At 39.7% G+C, this 16,874-nt stretch overlaps 1 protein-coding gene and 1 non-coding gene across 6 annotated transcripts in view; one reads left to right on the plus strand and one right to left on the minus strand.

Moving 5' to 3' along the window:
- The window catches only part of SLC7A3 (solute carrier family 7 member 3), a 156,432-nt gene that overhangs the window by 24,347 nt on the left and 115,211 nt on the right, over positions 1–16,874 (plus strand). For 4 of the 5 annotated variants that reach the window (XM_087859811.1, XM_087859810.1, XM_087859812.1 and 1 more), the window contains exon 1: positions 1,953–5,966. The gene's annotated coding sequence lies outside the window, so the exon portion shown is untranslated. Of the gene's footprint in view, positions 1–1,952; positions 5,967–16,874 lie in introns of those variants that run through there. The other variant, XM_087859809.1, reaches the window with a different exon arrangement.
- Positions 2,469–2,577, minus strand: LOC123797195 (U6 spliceosomal RNA). Its single transcript, XR_006780891.2, has one exon. It is a non-coding gene; the product is annotated as a U6 spliceosomal RNA (small nuclear RNA).

Below are 16,874 nucleotides of genomic sequence, written 5' to 3' on the forward strand. Positions count from 1 at the left end.
ATTGCCCGGGCTGTTGCTGGGCAAGGTGAAAATCTTCCTCCATCCTGCTGGGATAGTAAAGTAAGTTTCTTTCTTTTTTTTTTTTTTTTTTAATGATTTTTTATTATATTATGTTAGTCACCATACAGTACATCCCCGGTTTCCGATGCAAGGCTCGATGATTCATTAGTTGTGTATAACACCCAGTGCACCATGCAATACGTGCCCTCCTTACCACCCATCACCGGTCTATCCCATTCCCCCACCCCCCTCCCCTCTGAAGTCCTCAGTTTGTTTCTCATAGTCCATAGTCTCTCATGTTTCATTCCCCCTTCTGATTACCCCCCCTTTCTTTATCCCTTTCTTCCCCTACCGATCTTCCTAGTTCTTATGTTCCATAGATGAGAGAAATCATATGATAGTTGTCTTTCTCTGCTTGACTTATTTCACTTAGCATTATCTCCTCCAGTGCTGTCCATGTTGTAGCAAATGTTGAGAACTCGTTCTTTCTGATAGCTGAGTAATATTCCATTGTATATATGGACCACAACTTCTTAATCCAGTCATCTGTTGAAGGGCATCTCGGCTCCTTCCACAATTTAGCTATTGTGGACATTGCTGCTATGAACATTGGGGTGCATATGGCCCTTCTCTTCACTACGTCTGTATCTTTGGGGTAAATACCCAGTAGTGCAATGGCTGGATCATAGGGTAGCTCAATTTTTAACTTTTTAAGGGACCTCCACACTGTTTTCCAGAGTGGCTGTACCAACTTGCATTCCCACCAACAATGTAGGAGGGATCCCCTTTCTCCACATCCTCTCCAACAATTGCTGTTTCTTGCCTTGTCTATTTTTGCCATTCTAACTGGCGTAAGGTGGTATCTCAGTGTGGTTTTGATTTGAATTTCCTTGATGGCTAATGATTTTGAACATTTTTTCATGTGTCTGTTAGCCATTTGTATGTCTTCATTGGAAAAGTGTCTGTTCATATCTTCTGCCCATTTTTTGATTTGTTTATTTGTTTCTCGTGTATTGAGTTTGAGAAGTTCTTTGTAGATCTTGGATACCAGTCCTTTATCTGTAGTGTCATTTGCAAATATATTCTCCCATTCCGTGGGCTGCCTCTTAGTTTTTCTGACTGTTTCCTTGGATGTGCAGAAACTTTTAATCTTGATGAAGTCCCATAAGTTCATTTTATCTTTTGTTTCTCTTGCCTTTGGGGATGTGTCATGAAAAAGGTTGCTTTGGCCGATGTCGTAGAGGTTTTTGCCTATGTTCTCCTCTAGAATTTTGATGGATTCCTGTCTCACATCGAGGTCTTTCATCCATTTGGAGTTTATTTTTGTGTCTGGTGTGAGAGAGTGGTCAAGTGTCATTCTCTTGCATGTAGCTGTCCAATTTTCCCAGCACCATTTATTGAAGAGACTGTCTTTTTCCCACTGGATGTTTTTTCCTGCTTTGTCAAATATTAGTTGCCCAAAGAGCCGAGGGTCCATTTCTGGGCTCTCTATTTTGTTCCATTGGTCTATGTGTCTGTTTTTGTTCCAGTACCATGCTGTCTTTGTGATCACAGCTTTGTAGTACAGCTCGAAATCCAGCATTGTGATGCCACCAGCTTTGTTTTTCCTTTTCAACAGTTCCTTGGAGATTCGGGGCCTTTTCTGTTTCCATACAAATTTAAGGACTGTTTGTTCCAGTTCTTTGAAAAATGTCCTTGGTATTTTGATCGGGATAGCATTGAAAGTGTAGATTGCTCTGGGTAGCATGGACATTTTAACTATGTTAATTCTTCCGATCCATGAGCATGGAATATCTTTCCATCTTTTTATGTCTTCCTCAATGTCTTTCAAGAGTGATTTATAGTTTCTAGAATATAGGTCCTTTACGTCTCTGGTTAAGTTAATTCCAAGGTAACGTATGGTTTTTGGTGCTATTGTAAATGGGATGGATTCCCTAATTTCTCTTTCTTCGGTCTCGTTATTCGTGTATAGAAATGCAACTGATTTCTGAGCATTTATTTTGTATCCTGCCACGTTACTGAATTGCTCTATAACTTCTAATAGTTTGGGAGTGGCTTCTTTTGGGTTTTCCATATAGAGTATCATGTCATCTGCAAAGAGAGACATTTTGACTTCTTCTTTGGTAAAGTAAGTTTCTTACCCTTAGGTCTGCAAAGGGGTACAAGGAGTGGTGTGGCATGAGAGCTCCCCCTTCTGGCTTCCCAACATCTTTTTATTTTGTTTTATTCCATTTTAAAAAATAAAATATGGAATGCTCGGGGCGCCTGCGTGGCTCAGTCGTTAAGCGTCTGCCTTCAGCTCAGAGCGTGATCCCAGAGTCCTGGGATTGAGCCCCATATCGGTCTCCTCCACTGGGAGCCTGCTTCTTCCTCTCCCACTCCCCCTGCCTGTGTTCCCTCTCTCGCTGGCTGTCTCTCTCTCTTTTTTATAAATAAATAAAATCTTTAAAAAATAAAATAAAATAAAATAAAATATGGAACGCTTCATAAATTTGTATGTCTTCCTTGGGTGGGGGCCCATGCTCATCTTCTCTGTGTTGTTCTAAGTTCTAGTATATGTGCTGCCGAAGTGAGCACACATGACTGCATTTTAAATGAGGTTTCCTTTATTCAGTTTCCTGGTACCTTATCTCGTTTATCAGTTTATGGACGTTTAGAGTTGTTTCCACTTTTTGGGTCATTTATGGTTACTTTTACAGTTCCTTTTGAGGAACTGTTACACTGTTTTCCAAAGTAGTCACACCATTTTTACAAACCCGCCAGCAGTTTTCTCCCCATCCTTGATAACACTTGTGTGTTGTCTTTTTTTTTTTTTTTAATCATAGCCATCCTAGTGGGTGCAGCCACTCTGGAACACAGTCAGCAGGTCCTCAAAAGGTTAAGCTCAGATTCTGATACCACCCCCCAGAGGCTGTTGTTTATTCTTTCTTTCTTTCTTTCTTTCTTTCTTTCTTTCTTTCTTTCTTTCTTTCTTTCTTTTTTTTTTTTTAATGGCCTGCCTGGACTAATTCTGTAGAGTCTGTCTTCACAGAATGGACAGTGTGTAGCCCACTTGATGTTTCTCTTCAGTTTTAAAAAAGAATTCTTTTTATTTTTAAGCCTGGCCTCCTAGGTGTCCTATCTGGGGTCAGGATAGCTTAGTGGTCAGCTAGTGCTTTTTTAGAGGTTGTCCTGAAACACCTTGAGCCGGTATTGTCTTCCACCGTTTGTTGATAGAATTGTGTTGGCTTAGGCAGCAAATTCAAAGTTCAGGGAGTTTACAGATCTTACCTGATTTTTACTTTCTCCTGGGCTTTCTCATGTGTCCTCTGTGTTCATGCAAGTTTTTGCATTCAGCCAGGGAAGTGTAGATAACTAGGACCCTCTCTAGTACCCTGAGCTGGAGTGCAGCCTTGCACATATTCATGGCCTTCTAGATCACCCGGGATATGAGGGAGCTTATCAAGTTCCACTACGGCTGTCTTATTTTCTGGATCTCTCTGGCTAAACCTTTGGCAGTCCTGCTGTTCTGTTGCTTCTTGCCCCAACCAATACTGTGACCTCAGGTAACTGTGATGTGTTTTTCCCTGATCTAAGGAGTTTGCTTTTGTTTTCAATACCCCTGGGCATAGGACTCTTTTGTGCTCATTCCTGAATAAGTAATTCCCCTCTAGCAGCCAAGTTGTTAGTTTTTATGGCTTGTCTTGCCCTGCCCTTGTAAAATCAGCTCCAGTGGAGCTGGGAAGGCGGGGTTGGGATGTGAACAGCCTCAGGCTGAAACACCATAGATTCCCACTGTTCTTACCCAAGGTTCAATAGGTTTTCTTGAACACATCTTAATTTATTTAATTTTTGTCTATTTCTAGAGCCATGGGATGGTTGTTTTTGACAATTTTCTGTAGTTCTATTGTTGTTTTTTTTAGGGGGAGAGGCTTTGCTGAGTCCCTTACTCTGCCATTCCTGAAGTCCTGCCTAATTGATATTTTAAAAGATCATTCTGATAGCAGTGGAGCTGGTGGGTGGTGGGGAAACTAGTGGTGGGGAGTATAGGATTTTACTCAGTAGTACTTTGTTATCTGTAAACAGGAATGGAAAATATAAATAGTTTGGTTGGTTTGTAAGGAGCAGGTGGATTGGCAGAATAGGTATGGTGGAAAATCAAGGGGACAGGAGAATTGAGAGTGCTGGTTACTGTCATCGAAGCCTCACTGTCCCTGGGATCTCTCCTAGGTAGAGAAGGAAATGAAGTTCAAAGGGACATGGTGGCCTTGGAGAATAGGTAAAAGGGCTGATGAATTAAAGGCCTTGAAAGAGTTGGTGTAAATTCAAGGAGTGTAAGATGTAGGAGAGGTGGGAAAACAAGTAGTTCTGAGAGTAGACTTGGCATTTGGTTTTAGAGGTAGAAACCATTCCAGGTGTCACTACAGAAAGAGATGATTGAAACAGTTGAGATGAAGAAATTAGAATAGAATATGTCAAGGAGCTGTGAAATTTGGGCTTTAGATCATCGAGGGGGCTGATGAAGGCTTTCAGGATGAAATGGTGAAGGGAAAGCAGTTAGTATTAAAGTCCTTGGTAAATGTAGGTGGGAGAGCTGGAAGTTGACATTTAACATTGAAAGGGTGATAAAATTGAGTAGTATGGACTTTGAAGAAAGAAGGACTGTTGAGGGAAGATGGTGAAATAATACTTTGGGGATCCAGTAAAGAAGACATGAGAAGATGCTAACCTGATCTTGACTTATGGGAAGGGGTGAGTAAAGGAAAATGGGCAGCATCCCATTAAGGGCTCTGCAAAGGAAACAGTAAAATTTGGGACACCCAGAGTTAAGAAGAGCGGATGGAAGCTCAGTGCATGAGCAAGAGCAAAAGTGAGAACGTTTTAGGAATTGGTGGATAGTTTGGGTTTTTCGTTTATTTGTTTGTTTTGCTTAAGCATAGGGTGCAATTAGGGGTATAATAGATAATATTCGAATCTATGTGATTAGTTTGAATCTAAAATATAAGGAGGGTCATTATTTAAAATATCAGATGGTATACTAAGGAAACTCTTTGAAGTTATTTTGCTTAGATCTTATAGAAATTTTGGAACTGGTATTGGTAGCTGGGAAGCAATTTGACAGCTTTGGAATATTTTGACTGCAACAAATGGGAAATTGGTATATATTTGATAAGTCATTAATGCCACCATTGGAATTGAAATTGACTATGGATCACAGTTTTGATAGGAATGTGTCTGGTAGACGGTGATGAATTTTGGTCTTTTTGTAATTAGAAACTTGGAGCTTTGAAAATGTATTGGTTTTTTTTGAATACTCTTTTTCCATAACCATCTGAAACCCACCATGTTTTGAAGACTCTGTAGGATCTGCTTAGTGTGGGTTTTGATCTCAATTGCCCCGATTCCATTCAATATGATTGTGTCTCTGTCTTGGTAAGATATTTAGCTAGAAGCACAGGAGAAGAGAAAATGTAAAGCAATAATGAGACTGAATCAGAGACCTAGGGCTCCAGTTACAAAAACCTTAAGAAGATTAACTGCTGCGATGGTAATCTGGCATATATTCAGTTCTAGCTATCATTTGTCTTGAATTGAAAGAACATTGAAATAATTGGATGCTGAGGTGCATAATTGCTGGCAGTAGGATGGAGGAGGGGAGTTGGTTAGCTGGCAAGGAGCCTTAGAGCTGTTTTTATATTAATGCTGTCTATTTGGTATTGGTCGATAACAGGAGAAAAATTATTTATGATCATGCTGGGGACTTATTACATTGATTTTTACTCTGTAATAATGTGAAAGAGTTGAGTGGTTACTCTTATCAATGGACTATTTCTTGTTTTTGTCATTCTAGCAGCCATCAGAAAAGTGATCACAAAAGAGCTATTGCTTGTAAGGTCCTCTTCATCATTGGTGACCTGGGATATTGAGCTCTTGGGCTGGCAGAATTCCAGTTCATGAGGCAATCTGTGTCATTCTGGTCTAGCCAGGTGAGTAGTCCCTATGGGCTAGTTTCTTATTCTCTAGAAAAGAACAAGAAAGAAAAAAAAAGCAAAGAAGCATAATATGGAAAAATATAGATATGAATCTTAGGCCCTGGAGGAGAAGCTAAGGCCTGGGCCATAAGCAGCAAAACAGGGGGAGAGGACCCTGGGGGTTATGTACAAGTTCGGTAGAGTAATATTCATGAAACAGAAACACCGAGAGAACGAAGTCCCTTTTGGGACCTGGCTTGGCTTCAAGAATGAGGAAACTTAGATTGAACTGCAATAAAAATATCTATGAAGGCAAGGTTAAATAAGAAGGAAGTATGCTTTGAAGTTAAAATGGATCAAAATTTAGTTGTAACAAAGTGTCTTTTTCTAATGAAACATTAGCTATATAGAGATGAGAATGATATTGTGAAGATTTCGTTAATATTTAAGAGTTAAGAGAATGAATCCTGGCTCGCTGACTTAGTAGCTGTGTGTTCATGGGAAAATTACTTACCTTCTCCCAAGCTCACTTTCTTTACCTATCAGATAGATTAAGGATACTGACGGGTGTTGTAAGAGTTAAATGAAAAAATATATAGTGTGTATCGCATGATGCCTGGCACATACTTAGAGCTCAATACATAGTCACCATTATCAGGCAGTGGAAGGGAGAGTTAACGAGATGGTTGTTCAATAATGAGAAGAATTGTTCTTCACAGGTAGGTGTGCAATTAGTTACTTCTTGTCAGAGCAGCTTACAGCAAGTTGTTTCAGGGTCAGAATCTCTTGGAGATCAGGCTACAGTGAGTGCTAATTAGGCCAGTTTGAAGGAGGGTGACTTCCTCTGTTTCCTGAGTTGGTAACAAATTAGGTCTCCTCTGCACTTTCTTTCCAGGATAGCGCTTTTAACATTAGCATTTTTTTGTTAGATTTACCACTAGCGTTTTTAATATTTTTCTTTGTTTGACTGGGATCTTGAATTCTGAGGAGGATGGCAAAATGGTGGATAGGTTAGGTAGCAAGGCCATGCTGGTTGGAAGCACAGTATAAAAGAGTATATGGTAAGAGTATAAAAGGTGAAGATTTCTCCAAAGTTAGGGCAGATCACCTGGATTGAATTTTTTTGAAGATTTTATTTATTCATTTGTCAGAGAGAGAGAGAGCACAAGCAGAGGGAGCAGCAGGCACAGGGAGAAGCAGGCTCCCCGCTGAGCAGGGAGCCCGATGCAGGATTCGATCCTAGGACCCTGGGATCGTGACCTGAGCTGAAGGCAGACTCTTAACCGACTGAGCCACCCAGACATCCCCTGGATTGAATTTTATCAGCTCACTTGTCCGGGTAGAGTAAAGCAGAATGCCTGGGGTTGACGTGTCACAGGGAGCCTACAACAGAGGTCCTAATGAGGTTCTCTGGCCAGCCTATTCAAGTGAAGGAGGAGGAGGTAGGCTTCTCAGTCTAGAAAGCAAAGGAGAATATGGACTGTACTTTTTACAGACCTAGTTTTGTTAGGCCTAAGAAGGAGCCGTGGAAGAGAAAGTTGAAAGGTACAGGATGTTCGTTGTTGTTATTTCACATTCTGTTTGAGCACTTTCTGATTTACTTTCCCCCCCCTTTTAAGCAGGCTTTTAGAGCAGTTTTAGGGTCACATCAGAATCAATCTGAAAGTACAGAGAGTTCCCATATATCCCCTGCCCCCTCAGCCCAGCCTCCCTCACGGTCAACATATTTGTTACGATCAAGGAGCCTACATAGAGGGCACCTGGGTGGCTCAGTTGGTTAGATGACTGCCTTCGGCTCAGGTCATGATCCTGGAGTCCTGGGATTGAGCCCCGCATTGGGCTCCCTGCTCAGCAGGGAGTCTGCTTCTCCCTCTGACCCTCACCCCTCTCATGCTCTCTCTCTCAAATAAATAAATAAAATCATTTTAAAAAAAGGAGCCTACACAGACACTTTGGTATCATTCAAAGTCCATAGTTTACTTTAGGGTTCACTCTTGGTGTTGTACATTTATGGATTGTGATGTATAATGACATACATCCACCATTACTGTATTATAAAGAGTAGTTTCACTGCCCTAAAAATCCTCTGTGTTCTATTCATCTCTCTCTCCTCCTTAACCCCTGGCAACCACTGATCTTTTTACTGTTTCCATAGTTTTTGCTTTGTTTTTCTGTGGTTTTGGTGGGATTTTGTTTTGTTTTGTTTTTTTGTTTGTTTGTTTTTAGTAATCTCTGTACCCAACGTGAAGCTCGAGCTCACCACCCCCAGATCAAGAGTCACATGCTCTACTGACTGAGCCAGCCAGGTGCCCCTGTTTCCATAGTTTTGATCTGATTTTTAAAAACAGCTTTATTGGGGCGCCTGGGTGGCACAGCGGTTAAGCGTCTGCCTTCGGCTCAGGGCGTGATCCCGGCGTTCTGGGATCGAGCCCCACATCAGGCTCCTTCGCTATGAGCCTGCTTCTTCCTCTCCCACTCCCCCTGCTTGTGTTCCCTCTCTCGCTGGCTGTCTCTCTCTCTGTCGAATAAATAAATAAAATCTTTAAAAATAAATAAATAAAAAATAAAAACAGCTTTATTGAGGTATAATTCGCACACCACATAATGCACCCATTTAAAGTATACAATTCAATTGTATAATTCAATGTATTGATCTTTTCAAAGAACCAGCTTTTGGTTTCTTTGATTTTCTCTACTGTTTTCGGTTTTATTATTTTCTACTCTAATTCTTATTATTTCTTATTTTCTGCTTGGATCAAACATGATCTTTTTCTAGTGTTCTTAGGTGGAAACTTAGATTATAAATTTTATTTGTTTATTTATTTATTTATTTATTTTAATAAACATTTTAAAAAGGATTTTATTTATTTATTTATTTATTTATTTATTTATTTATTTATTTATCAGAGAGAGAGAGGGGGAGAGAGAGCACAAGCAGGGGGAGTGGGAGAGGGAGAAGCAGACTCCCTGCTGAGCAAGGAGCCCGATGGGGGACTCGATCCCAGGACCCAGGGATCATGACCTGAGCCAAAGGCAGATGCTTAACTGACTGAGCCACCCAGGAGTCCCAGATTATCAGTTTTAGATCTTTCTTCTTTTCTTTCTTTTTTTTTTAAGTTTATTTATTTATTTAAGTAATCGGTACACTCACCTTGGGGCTTGAACTCTGAGTTCAAGAGTTGCATGCTCCTCTGGCAAAGCCAGTCAGGTGCTTCTTTTCTTTTCTTTTCTTTTCTTTTCTTTTCTTTTCTTTTCTTTTCTTTTCTTTTCTTTTCTTTTCTTTTCTTTTCTCCTCTCCTCTTCTCTTCTCTTCTCTTCTCTTAAGATTTTATCTGTTTGTCAGAGACAGAGAGAGAGCACAAGTAGGGGGAGCGGCAGGCAGAGGGAGAAGCAGGCTCCCCACTGAGCAAGGAGCCCGATGTGGGACTCGATCCCAGGACCCTGGGATCATGACCTGAGCAAAAGGCAGAGGCTTAACAGACTGAGTCACCCAGGTGTCCCAATTCTTTTCTAATACATGCATCCAGTGCTATAAATTCCCCCTCTAAGCACTGGTTTTGCCGTTTTCCACACATTTCAATAAGTTGTGTTTTCATTTTCATTTAGTGAGAATATTTTCCTAACTTCTCTTAGATTTCTTCTTTGACTTGTGTGTTATTTAGAAGTGTGTTGTTTAATCTCCACATATTTTGGGATTTTCCAGTTATCTTTCTGTTATTGATTTCTGGTTTAATTATGCTGGCGCCTGACAACAGAAATTGTATGAATCCTATTCCTTTAAATTCTGTTCTTTAAATTGTTAAGGTGTGTTTTATGGCCCAGAATGTGATCTGTCCTGGTGAATGTTCCCTGTAAGCTTGAGAAGGACATGTAATCTGCTGTTGTGGGCTAAAGTAGTCTACAGATGTCAATTATATCCAGTTGATTGCCGGTTATTGAGTTCAACTATATCCTTATTGATGTTCGGACCGCTGCATCTGTCCATTTCTGATAGAGGGGTGTTGAAGTCTCCAATGCAGATCCTAGACTCATCTATTTCTTTTGAAATGCTATTGGTTTTTGCCTCATGTAATTTGATGCTCTGTTGTTAGGTGCCTACGCGTTAAAGATTGGTGTATCTTCTTGGAGAAGTGACCCTTTTATCATTATGCAATGCTCATCTTTATCCCTGATAACTTTTCTTGTTTTGAAGTCTGCTCTCTATGAAATTAATATAGCTGCTCCTGCTTTCTTTTGATTAGTGTTAGCATGGCATATTTTCCTGCATCCATTTACTTTTAGTCTGTATGTCTATACTTAAGGTGTGTTTCTGGTAGACAACATATAGCTGGATCTTATTTTCTGATCCATTCTGACAATCTCTTTTAATTGGTACGTTTAGGCCATTAACATTAACGTGATAATATTTACCATATTTGTTAGTGTTTTCTGTTTGTTATCCTTGTTATTTTTTCCTATTTTTTTCTTCTACTCTTCTTCTGCCTTTGTGGTTTTAATTATATGATTCCATTTTGTATCTTTCTTAGCATATTGATTATACTTTTTTTACACCTTTTTTTAGTGGTTGCCCTAGAGTTTTCCATATACATTTACAACTAATCCAAGTCCACTTTTCAAATAACAAATAACACTGTACCACCTCACAGGTAGTGTGTGTACCTTATAATAACAAAATAATCTTAATTCTTCCCTCTCATCCTTTTATCAATGCCGTCACTCATTTCACCTATGGTAAGCATATACACACATGCACACAGGCAGTACACACACACAAACAGACATAATTGAATGCATTGTTGCTCTTATAATTTTGAGCAAACTGTTGTCTATTAGATTAATTAAATTAAGAAAAATTTCTTCTGTTCCTTTTTTTTCTTTCTTCTCCTGGTATTCCCGTTATGAATATATTATACTTTTTTGTTTACTGATGGTTCTTAGATTATCAGTCCCCTTTTCTTAAGAAAGTCTCTTTCACTTTGATTTTATTTCTGCAGGTTTCTATTGAGTTATTTTCAAGCTCAGAGATTCTTTCCTCAGCCATGTGCAGTCTACTAATGAGCCTGTCAAAGGCATTCTTCATTTCTGTTATAGTGTTTTTGATCTCCAGCAATTCTTTTTTATTCTTTTTTAGAATTTCCATCTCTCTGCTAAAGTTTCTCATCTGTTCTTGCATGTTATCTTGCATGTTATGCCCCTAGCATATTAATCATAATTGTTTTAAATTTACGGTCTGATAATTCCAACATCTGGGTCTGGTTCTGATGTTTGCTCTGTCTCTTCAAACTGTATTTTTTGCCCTTTGGTATGCCATGTAATTTTTTAGTGGAAACCAGACATGATGTGCTAGGTAGAAGGAACTTTGGTAAATAGGCCTGTAGTAATGTACTGGTAAAGTGTGGTGGGAGGGGAAGCATTTTATAGTCCTATGATTAGGCCTCAGTTTTTTCAGTAGCCTCTGCCCCTGGGCTGTGAACTTGTGTCTCTCAGGTTTTTTCTCCTACCCCTTAGGTGATACAGGTGGCTAGAGGGGTCAGGAGTTGGGTATTTCCCTTCCCCCAGGTTGGTTATGATAAGACCCCAATAGGTTAGGCTGCCATAAAGTAGTTTCTCTTGAGGGCAGGCCTTGTTAGGTAGAACAGAATGTTCTGGCATATTTTAGAATGGTTACTTTCCTCTCCTCTTGCTGGAATCCTAAGGAGATTTTTCATGAGTCTTCCCTATAAGAATCTGGAGGTAAAACTCATAAAATTGTGGGGGTCCCCATGACTGGGTCTCCCTAGATTTTTTTTTAAAGATTTATTTATTTATTTATTCTAGAGAGAGAGAAAGAAAGAGAGAACAAGCATGGTGGGGAGGGGCAGAAGGAGAGGGAATCCAAGTGACTCTGCGATGAGCGTGGAGCCCAACGTGGGGCTCAATCCCACAACCCTGAGATCGCTACCCGAGCCAAAACCAAGAGTCCACTGGTTAACTAACTGCACCGCCCAGGTGCCCCATCTCCCTGGATTTTTTCTCTCTCAGGCTTGTCCACTCTGAGCCTCCAGCATTTTATCAATAAAATTCAGATTTTTCTATGCCAGTACTGGTTCTTGCAGAGGCTTCTTCTCTGATAAGTTGTGATTCTCTGTGCCTGCCTATCCAATTTTGGGAGCAGTGGTTTGCCTAGTGACCTTACTTTTCTGACAGATCTAGGAAGAGTTGTTGATTTTTTTAAAAAAGATTTTACTCATTTATTTTAAAGAGAGATACAGAGAGCACAAGAGAAAGCGAGCACAAGCAAGGGGAAAGGACAGAGAAAAAGGGAGAAGCAGGATCCCTGCAGAGCAGTGAGCCCAACGTGGGGCTCGATCCCAGGACCCCAGGATCATGACCTGAGCCGAAGGCAGACACTTAGCAGACTGAGCCACTCAGGTGCCCTGAGTTGTTGATTTTTCAGTTTGTTAAGCTTTTTACTTGTTAGGACAGAGTGGCGACTTCTAAACTCCTTATGTGCCAGACTGGAAATTGGAAGTCTCCTTCATCAAAAAAAAATTTTTTTTTGAGAGAGAAGAGACCATGTGAGTGGTGGGGGAGGGGAGGGGAGGGCCAGAGGGAGAGAGAGAATCTTAAGCAGGCCCCATGCCAGTGCAGAGCCTGACACAGGATTTGATCTCTTGACCCTGAGATCATGACCTGACTGAAATCAAGAGTTGAGGCTTAACCGACTGAGCCACCCAGGCACCACTCCTTTGTCAATTTTTTAATTGGACTATTTGTCTTATTATCAAGTTGTAAGAATTTATATACTAGTGCCTTAACATATTTTGCAAATCTTTTCTCTCATTCTGTGAGTTTTCTTTTCACTCTTTTTTTTTTTCCTATAGCTCCCTGGAAGTTTAATACCTTCTTTCCTCATTGTCCTGGAGAAGCTCAACCTTTGCTTCTGAATTTGAGTTATTTTTTCCCCATACCTTTGAACCACTTTCTATACCAACACCTTTTGATGAGCTGTCATCTCTCAAACAAGATCTGATGGCAGGAACTGGGGAATTTTTGTCTTCCAAGTGTTTGATGACTTCTTTTTTTATGTTCTGTGACAGAATAGTCATTGAGGTCCTTGGGTTAGGGAGGCAAGATTAAGGACACATGGTGTGGCCACAGATTTAGAATTGAGAGGGTCTAATACCTCTCATTTTTTTGACTCTTTACAGCAGGGAGAGTAAAATACAACTTATTGTCTAAATAAATCATCCTCTGATTCTTCCCAAGTAAATTTTTATGCTTGAAAATGTAGTTTCCCTGATGGATTGTGGGGCTCGAACTCATGACCCTGAGATCAAGAGTCATGTATTCTTCCGACTGAGCCAGCCAGGCGCCCCTGAGTTGCCTTTTTACAAGTGTGACTGAGGTACCTGTGCACTGCTTTCCCTAAGTAGTTATTCTCATAACTAAAGTAGTGTCTCAGATGTGTTTTACATTCTTTCTGAGCATTCTAAAATTTGGGCGTGTGAAATTACCTTCAAGGATAAAGTTAGATAAGCTGATTGCATTTGGAGAGATCTTTTTCATAGTCCTGGATGTCTAAGGCTTAAAAACTATAAGAAAATTAATTTAGATGAAGTTTATAGCTATGACTTCTTTATCCTCCTTGTTCAAGCTCTTCAGTCCCTGTTTATACTGAGGATTTCATTTCTTATCTTCCTGGAATCTGGCATGGACTGTCTTGCCATGGATCCTTAACTGATGCAGGGGGAGAATCCTTTTACTCTCCTGATATGTCCTTGGAAGCACCAAAGTTTTGAATTTTGCTTAAGTACAGCATACCTGTTTTTTCCTTTGGTTAGTTGTGTTTTGGTATCATACCTACAAATTCATCACCCAATCCAAGGTAATGAAGATTTATTTTATTTTTTTAAAGATTTTATTTATTTATTTGACAGAGAGAGAGAGACAGCCAGCGAGAGAGGGAACACAGGCAGGGGGAGTGGGAGAGGAAGAAGCAGGTTCCTAGTGGAGGAGCCTGATGTGGGGCTCGATCCCAGAACGCTGGGATCTCGCCCTGAGCCAAAGGCAGACGCTTAATGACTGCGCCACCCAGGCGCCCCCAAGGTAATGAAAATTTACACTTATGGTACATTGAGGGCTTTGATCCATTTTGAGTTAATTTTGTCTATGATGTGAGGTAAGGATCCAACTTCATCTTTTGCATGTAGCTATCCTGGGTCCATTGAATTTCCATATGAATTTTAGGTTCAGCTTACAAATTTCTGCAAAGAAACAACCTTAAGGAATTCCCTTAATTTCATTTTTGGATTGTTTTTTGAAAGTGTGCAAGTATATAGAAATACCACCAAATTTTGTATATTTGTCTCATATCCTGCACCCCTGCTGAATTCATTTCTTAGTACTAATCGTTTTTTAGTGAATTTCTTAGGATTTTCTACATACAAGACTATGTCATTTACAAACAGATACTTTTACTTTTTTTTCCCCCAGTCTGGATGCCTTGCATTTCTTTTTCTTGCCTAATTGCCCTGGCTAGATCTTTCAGTACGATGTTGAGTACAAGTGGCAAGAGTAGACATAATTGTCTTGCTCCTGAACTTAGGGAAAAGCATTCAGTCTTTCACCATTAAATATTACGTTGGCTGTGGGTTTTTCATACATGCCCTTTACCAAGTTGAGGAAGTTCCCTTTGCTCCTACTTTACTGAGTGTTTTATCATAAAGAGGTTTTGAAGTTTGTCAGTTTTCTGTGTCTATTGAGATGATCGTATGGTTTTTGTTCTTTATTCTGTTGATTTGGTGTTTCACACTAATTGACTTTTGGATGTTAAACCAACATTGCATCTTGGGATAAATCTTACTTGGTCGTGGTTTATAATCCTTTTTAGTTTGTGTGTGTGTGTGTGTGTGTGTGTGTGTGTCTATAGTCATGAGAGATTCTGGTCTGTAATTTTCTTGTCCAGCAATGTCTTTGGTTTTGATATCAGGGTAATACTAACCTCATAGAGCAAGTTAGGAAGTGTTCTCTCTTTTATTCATTTCTTTGAAGAGTTTGTGAAGAAATGGTATTAACTCTTTCTTGAGTGTTCGGTAGAATTCACTAGTGAAGCCGTCTGTCTGGGCTTTTCTTTGTGGGAAGCATTTGGATCACTACTTCACTCCTTTTACTTATTTAGATGTATTCAGTTTTTTTATTTCTTCTTGAGTCATTTTAGTTACTGTGTGTTTTCTAGGGATTTGTCCATTTCATCTAGGTTATCTAATTTGTCGACCTACCTAATTTATTCATAGTACTCCCTAGTAATCTTGTTTTGTATTTCTAATGTGAGTAGATAACCCCCACTTTCATTCCTGATTTTAGTAATTTGAGACTGTTTCCTTTTTCCCTCATCAGTCTAGCTAAAGGTTTGGCAGTTTCGTTGATCTTTTCAAAGAATCAACTTTTGATTTCATTGATTTTTCTCTGTTGTTTTTCTAATCTCTATTTTATTATATTACAGTCTCATCCTTATTATTTTCTTTTTTCTGTTTGCTTTGGGTTTAGTTTGCTCTTCTTTTTCCGGTATCTTCACGTGGAAGGTTAGGTTGCTGATGTGAGATCTTTCTTTTTTAATGCATCATTTGTATCTATACACTTCCTTGTAAGCACTGCTTTTGTGGCAACCTGTGAGTTTTGGTATGTTGTGTTTACATTTTTACTCATCTCTTAGTATTTTCTAATTTCCCTTGTGATTTTTATTTGAACCCCTGCTTTTCCAGGAGTGCCTTGTTTAATTTCTACATATTTGTTAATTCCCCAAACTTCTTTGTTATTTTTTTTTTAAAGATTTTATTTATTTATTCGACAGAGACAGAGACAGCCAGCGAGAGAGGGAACACAAGCAGGGGGAGTGGGAAAGGAAGAAGCAGGCTCATAGCAGAGGAGCCCGATGTGGGGCTCGATCCCGTAATGCCGGGATCACGCCCTGAGCCGAAGGCAGACGCCCAACCGCTGTGCCACCCAGGCGCCCCCAAACTTCTTTGTTATTAATCTCTAATTTCACTCCATTGTGATCAGAGAATACGGTTCGTACAATTTCCATCATTTTAAATTTACGGAGGCCTAGCATATAATCTGTTCTGGAGAATGTTCCATGTGCACTTCAGAGGAATGGGTATTCTTTTGTTGTTGGATGTGGCATTCTGAAGATGTATGTTATTTTATGTCTAATTGTATGTATGTTATGTCTAACTGGTATATAGTATTGTTTAAGTCTTCAGTTTCTTTTGTTGATCTTCTGTCCTGTTGTTCTATCCATTATTAAAAGTGGGATATTGAAGTCTTCAGCTATTATTGTTGAATTGTCTATTTATTCTTTCAATTCTGTCAATTTCTGCTTCATATATTTTGGGGTTCGTTAGGTATATATATGCTTGAACTGTTATATAGTCCTGCTAGTTTTATTATTATAAAATGTCCGTCTTTAGTAACATTTTATTCTTTTTTTTAAGATTTTTAAAATTTTTAAGTGATGTCTACACCCAACATGGGGCTCAAACATGTAACCCTGAGATTGAGAGTCACATGCTCTACTGACTGAGCCAGCGAGGTGCCCCAGTAGCATTTTATTCTTATTTTTTTAAAAAAGATTTTATTTATTTATTTGACAGAGAGAGACAGCCAGCGAGAGAGGGAACACAAGCAGGGGGAGTGGGAGAGGAAGAAGCAGGCTCATGGCAGAGGAGCCTGATGTGGGGCTCGATCCCATAACGCCGGGATCATGCCCTGAGCCGAAGGCAGACGCTTAACGACTGCACCACCCAGGAGCCACGCATTTTATTCTTAAAGTCCATTTTGTCCAATATTAGTTCAGCAGTTCCAGCTTTCTTATGGTTGCTGTTTGTGTGGTATACATTTTTTTATCCTTTTACTTTCAACCAATTTGTATCTTTAGTGTTT

The sequence above is a fragment of the Ursus americanus genome, chromosome X, assembly GCF_024610735.1.
Source record: "Ursus americanus isolate L20-20 chromosome X, mUrsAme1.1.p, whole genome shotgun sequence".
NCBI lineage: Eukaryota > Metazoa > Chordata > Mammalia > Carnivora > Ursidae > Ursus > Ursus americanus.